We start from the raw sequence: 6,321 nt of genomic DNA, 5'->3' as shown, positions 1-6,321 counted from the left end.
AGTGCAGCAGAAATTTTTTTGTAACCTTGGCCAGATCTGTGCCTTGCCACAATTCTGTCTCTGAGCTCTTCAGGCAGTTCCTTTGACCTCATGATTCTCATTTGCTCTGACATGCACTGTGAGCTGTAAGGTCTTATATAGACAGATAGATAGGTGTGTGGCTTTCCTAATCAAGTCCAATCAGTATAATCAAACACAGCTGGACTCAAATGAAGGTGTAGAACCATCTCAAGGATGATCAGAAGAAATAGACAGCACCTGAGTTAAATATGAGTGTCACGGCAAAGGGTCTGAATACTTATGACCATGTGATATTTCAGTTTTTCTTTTTTAATAAATTTGCAAAAATTTCTACATTTCTGTTTTTTTCTGTCTCAGATGGGGTGCTGAGTGTACATTACTGAGAAATAAAATGAACTTTTTTGATTTTTGGAAAATGGCTGCAATGAAACAAAGAGTGAAAAATTTAAAGGGGTCTGAATACTTTCCGTACCCACTGTATCTGTGGGTATACTGTATGTTCATGTATAGCCTAGCCTACATTTAGGCAACATCTACATATTTATATAATTGATTACAGCCAATGAATGCAGAAAGTTAAGTTGGTCAGAATATAGCAAATAAAATAAATATCATGAAATAATTTAGTTTAGGCTCTGCCTTGGTGCCTAGACCTGCCAACAAATGCCTGTTGTTAGAAGAAAACAAAACACCCCACACTTCCTTAGAACTGTAGACCACTACAGACCTCAGAATCAGCTGCTCTGCCTATCTCCTGCTTCTCTCTCTCAACTAAAATATCTTTGAATATCCATCTGGTCAATGAATTGAAGGTTATACTGGTACAATAGCATTAACAGGGACACTATGACATTTAGTTTTCACTAACAACAGAGGACTGATGTGTTTGTTTTGTACTATAGAGAAAGGCTAAATATTAAGTAGCCCTAACCCTAGCTAGTGTAGTGGATCAGCCAGTGTTGTTTTAATTATTTTATGCGATTATGAGATTCCAAAAATCTCTGTCTCTCCCTGAGGAAAGGGGGGGGGGGTTCCCCCTCTACAGACAGCCTGACCCAAGTGAAAGGTTTGCTTTCCCTAAGTGCTGTTTTGGGCAGTTAGATCGTAAAACTTACCACCTCTGGTGAAGCTGAGATAAGACTCGATGCCCTGACTGTTAAAATGACAATATCAACACTAACCAGAAACTAACTTTCTCCTGAACAGCCTATCAGAACTCTTTTGGAAGGAGGGCAGGAAACCCTAAACTGCCCATCCACACTCCGTATAATTTGCCTATTACCTTGTTTAGTTAAATAATCTTTGTTAAGTTACTTAGCAGGTCTCTCCACTCCTTTTGAGTAATTATGTTACTGTGTTGTTGCTATTGAAAGAAGAGTCCATATAAGTTAATTTTGCAGCGCTCTTTAATCTTCAGCTATGATTCCTAACATTCGTTTAAGTGATGTTTTTAACCAATGCTTTATTCCCAACACTTCTTATACTCCCCCGGAAATGATATGGTACAGAAATATTATCCTGTGCTACTTAATTAATTTTCCAGCTCAAATTTAATGTTAAATAACCATTTCTTCCTTGGTGAGAGGGTCAATTGTTCTCTTGTGGAACCAGTGTCCCCCAAGAGGACAAACTAAGTATTACATGCTACCATTCTGAAATGTTGCTTCTGCTGTATAATTGTATTACTCTGTGCTTTTTTGTTCGTAAACTGATGCCATATTCGTGTAACCTGCTTATAATCTCTAAGTAAGAATGTGTAACAGCCAATATTATCCAGGAAATATTGAGTTAAGTCTTGTTCATTCTGAAATCCCGAATGTGTTTAACTGGTAACCATTGTAATATTACAACGACTAAGTAATTGTTTCCTTTCCTTTTATTGATTGCTTGAAACCAAGAACGATATAACCGTTTGACAATTAAGGTTTGATTGTGGGAAGATATTTGATTAAAATACGCGCAAATAGACTTTATAGACAAAATAGACATTAAAGTTAAAGGACCGGAAGCCCTCCCTCTCAAATCCCTCAGGGGAACAAAGACTTCCCCCTCCGCGAAACACACTCCAACAAACAAAAGCAGCGACACACGCTCGCTCTCTTGCTCTCTTGTTCTCTTCGCGCTACACGCTTACGGAGCGTGCTCTGTCTCCCAGCAACACCCTAAGAAGTCCGGCCGACTTGCCGCAAAGATTCCTTTGTTCTTTTCAAGCCACACACGCGAAGCGCCGCGACCTCGGCTTTTGCCTCGTTTCCAGCAACTTACTTGCTTTATATTTTCTATTGTTTTGTTTTTTAAAAGTCATCAGACTGTTTCAGTTGTGCGACTTTGAATTCAAGAACGACCCAGTTCTTTTGAGCTTTATTTCGTCAAGTTAACTCACTCCTACCACGACAACGAAGTCGGGAGGCCAGCCACGTGGTTAACGTTAGTTACGCGAGCAGTAACAAAGGACAATCAAACCGACAACCCGAGCCAAGGTTAGCCGCCTATCCCTGCAAGTCTTCTTCAACAAGCCGACCAGGCAGAGAAAGCGACCGGCAGACTGCTTGTTAAGCCGTCTCAACCGAGAACGCACGAAACTCAGCCAGCGTGAGGCCGCCGACCAGCAAGCAGTAAGGCTAAAACCCTGCATTCTGTGGTTGAGTTGATGTCCAATAAGTCTTTTAATCCATTAGCTTTGATCCTTAATCATTCCAGCCTAAAACTCCTAGACAAATTTAACCGAGTTAGTTTCATATTACGTGCGTTTATTAGTTCTCTTTCTCCCTATGAATCAAATGCTCCCCACAATAGAACTCAATTTACATTGAACTCCACAACATTCTTATTGTTTGCATCATGTTTGTTTAGCCATCGTTTATTTCTTTGATATATATTTAACCGCATTTATTCCACCTTTTAGTTAGTTAATAAATTTCACCGTAATCACAGGAACTGTGTGTGTGTATTGTTTAATTCCAGGTCACTGTAACGGAGGAGTTACGTCCTTCGATATGACATTGACTGACTGATTTTCTAGAAATGATTAAGCAATTACTACTAACTGATCACTTGGAATAATTGTGTAATTATTAAACCCATAACATTACCTAAGGAGTCCGGAGACCCTAGGCGAACTGAATCTCCGGTGGTGCCCTTCAACAAGTATTTATAAATATTAATATTTCTGAAATATTAATATTCATAATTTGTATTAAAACCAAAAGTAGGTATGCCACACTAGAATATCCCCTCTCCTTTACCTAAGGAACATTTTAGGGTAGTTTCAGTCAACCTAAATAGACCTAACAATGTCCATACTTTAAGTAAATTCTGGGCTTGAGTTATATGATTATGTATATGTTGTGTTGGCAGCTGATTAATGACCTGAAGCCAGATCTCTGTGTTGACCAAGGCCCGGTGCCTGGGAACACACCCATTGTATATGCATGCCACCGCTACTCACCACAGGTATGTTCAGAGATGCACTGTATGCACACAGACTGTTACTTTTATTTGTTTGTGGGTAATAATTGTTCTTTGGTATAGCACTGTTATTATCGCTCTGATGGACAACTCTACATCGGCGGAATCAAATCTCACAAGTACAACAGCAACCGCTGTCTGGTGGACCCCGGCACCGGAGTCTACCCAGGACTCTACAACTGCAAACTGGCCCAGCAGAAGAACTTCCAAATGCTGTGGGATTTTAAACAGGTAAATATTACAGTCTTAAAATACAAATCACACCAAAGAGGTCAGTCTATTTGGAGAAAAAGAAATGTACTTCGTTGTTTTATTCCCAGAAAGGACCAATCCAGAACAGAGAATCAAAGAGATGTCTGGAAGTTGCAATGGGTGAAGACGGCTATTACAAACTTGTTGTCCAGCAGTGCAGTGGTCAGAGGTGGAAGATAGAAAATCTCATTAAAGACCATGGAAAGGCTGCTGGGCAGGGCCCAGAATACAATATTTCATTGCACAACAACTGAATTTCATGCCAGAGAAAGATATGGAATGATTGCTTGTCTTTGGAGTGAGTTTATAATTTGCCCTGGACGACTTGGATCCACAAGAGTCAGACGAGCAATAGAACTAATACTTTTCTATTAAATTCTTGCTTTTGCATCATGCTTTTTTGACAATGGAAAAATGTCCCAATGAACATTGCGATAACAGTTATTCACTGTGGACAACTTATAAAGTTCCTTTTGTAGTTTTTCCAGTAAAAAAACTATAGTTTAGAAACTCGTGTGAGGGTTTTAACTTACCTATAGTACCCACGTTTCTTTGTCCGACCTAATTTTAACTCAGTTCAGTGTATCCTTTTACAAAGAAACAAAGTCCCAATTAAACACTGTACACTGACTTTGAATTGTTTACATAAAGGCTGCTAATGGTCTATACATGTTTGCTCTATGACTGTTTGCTCAATGACAAACATTCAAGTCAAATAGGATCTGTTATGTTATGGTTTGGTTACCATGAATGATCGATGATGAAGGCATCCCATTGTTTCTGCCACCTGATGTGACACCTGACCTTCAGATGAGCTGGCAGGGAGCTGTACATGCAGGCAGTCTTTTAAACACTGACTTGTTTGACTAACGATTTCCAATAAACTAGAAATTACACATTATTTACTGCTAGACTACTGTACGTTTTCTCACTTCCTACAGCCTTTAATTTCCATTTATTTCTGATATGAAAATCAACTAGCTGTTTTGCAGAGATGTGGACTCCATCACATGACTTGGACTCGAGTCAAAGCACAAAAATGATGACTTTAGACTCAACTTGACAAAATCAAAGAAGACTTGCGACTCGACTTTGACTTGAACAACAATGACTCGTGACTTCACTTGGACTTGATCCTTTTGACTCGAGCTGACTTGACACTCCCCATGCCCGAATATAAATTATGATATAAAAAACTGCGCAGCGCATCAACATAGCACTGTGCTCAATTAGACTGGAGCGTGTGGCTTCCTCCAGCAAGAGGGAGCAATCACCGACCATCCGAAGCGCACCCGGCCGTTCCGCGATCTCCTGTCCCTGGCCCTGTACGCTCCAGCGACCCACTCCCTCTCCGGTACCTACAATGGGTTGTGTAGTAGGCCTACTACCAGCGCGCTGTGAACGGTTAGTGATCGTTCCCTCTGGCTGGAGGAATTTTACGCATAGGCTAATCCATGCACAACAGCTGGGGGGCTGACGCACCCCTTTCCTTCACAGCTGAGGCTCTCGTCCCTCCCTAAGAGGTGTGTTCAGTGTTTCTTTACCTGATTGGTTTTTGTAAAATATCCACTGTGTCTGCGTCTTCTAACATCATAGCGATTTATAGTTTTCTCACCTCTGGTTTCTGTCACTGCATCTCCCCACAAAACACCACGGTTTTATTTCAGCGTTCTGTATAGCTTCATCAACTCGAATAGTTCACCTGTCACCTGCTCTGCTCCCCTCCGTGCACACGCGCACACGCGCGCGCGCACACACACACACACACACACACACACACAGCCCCCTCAGTGACCCATGCGCCACCCAAAGCTGTCAGCTTCGGGGAAACTGTGCTGCTGTCATCCTCTTGCTCACTAGATGCTGCTTAAAGTTACTAATGTTGGATTATTGTTTCTTATTTCATGGGCTATTTGGGATTTTTGAGTAATGCATATATAGTAGCCTAGTTTTTAAAAAAAAAAAGTGTTACATTTCAATAGTTAATGTTTCCTAAGGCAATGAGTAATCCCCTTAAATAATTGTGATCTCAATATTGACCAAAATAATTAGCAGCTATACATGAACATGTAATTTAACTAATGAAATGTGTTGTGTGAAACTACACCCCTGCCTTCTTTCTGTACAGGCTAATGCTTCATTCAATACATTGTTTTATTTTTAACTTGAGAAAACTTTTGAAATGTTTTTTAAATTTGGTGAAGAATGCATTATGACTTGTTCAGAACTCGAAACTCAAAGTTTAAGACTTGGACTTGACTCGGACTTGTAAAACGATGACTTGGTCCCACCTCTGCTCTTTTGGTTGTTTCTTAGAAAAATAATGTTGCTATTCAGAGGTCTGTTTAACGAAAGCACTTGAAATTTGCAGGGTCAGAAATACGCTGTTTGTTTTCATTTTCATGTGTTAAAATGAAATTGTGTTCAAATTAATTTGAGAGGAAACTAACGTTGCAAATTTGGTGAAACAGGCCCCAGAATAGAGCTCCTAAATCTCAGATGTCAAAGGGTCACAAAAAATTAGGGCTGGGTATTGTTTAAAAAATGATGATACCAATAATCAGGACCCTTAAAGTGATA

The 6,321-nt window shown here is 40.1% G+C and overlaps 1 long non-coding RNA gene across 1 annotated transcript; it reads left to right on the top strand.

The window, feature by feature from the left end:
- The first annotated feature begins 2,248 nt into the window (after positions 1–2,248).
- LOC123965979 lies at positions 2,249–4,642 on the top strand. The gene is made up of 4 exons (XR_006823831.1): positions 2,249–2,636; positions 3,379–3,474; positions 3,553–3,720; positions 3,810–4,642. It is a non-coding gene; the product is annotated as an uncharacterized LOC123965979 (long non-coding RNA).
- The last annotated feature ends 1,679 nt before the right edge of the window (positions 4,643–6,321 follow it).

This window comes from Micropterus dolomieu, unplaced genomic scaffold (genome assembly GCF_021292245.1).
Source record: "Micropterus dolomieu isolate WLL.071019.BEF.003 ecotype Adirondacks unplaced genomic scaffold, ASM2129224v1 contig_12135, whole genome shotgun sequence".
Taxonomy (NCBI): Eukaryota; Metazoa; Chordata; class Actinopteri; order Centrarchiformes; family Centrarchidae; genus Micropterus; species Micropterus dolomieu.
The sequence above is the reverse complement of the archived record's forward strand: the minus strand, read 5'-3'. Positions and strand labels throughout refer to the sequence as shown.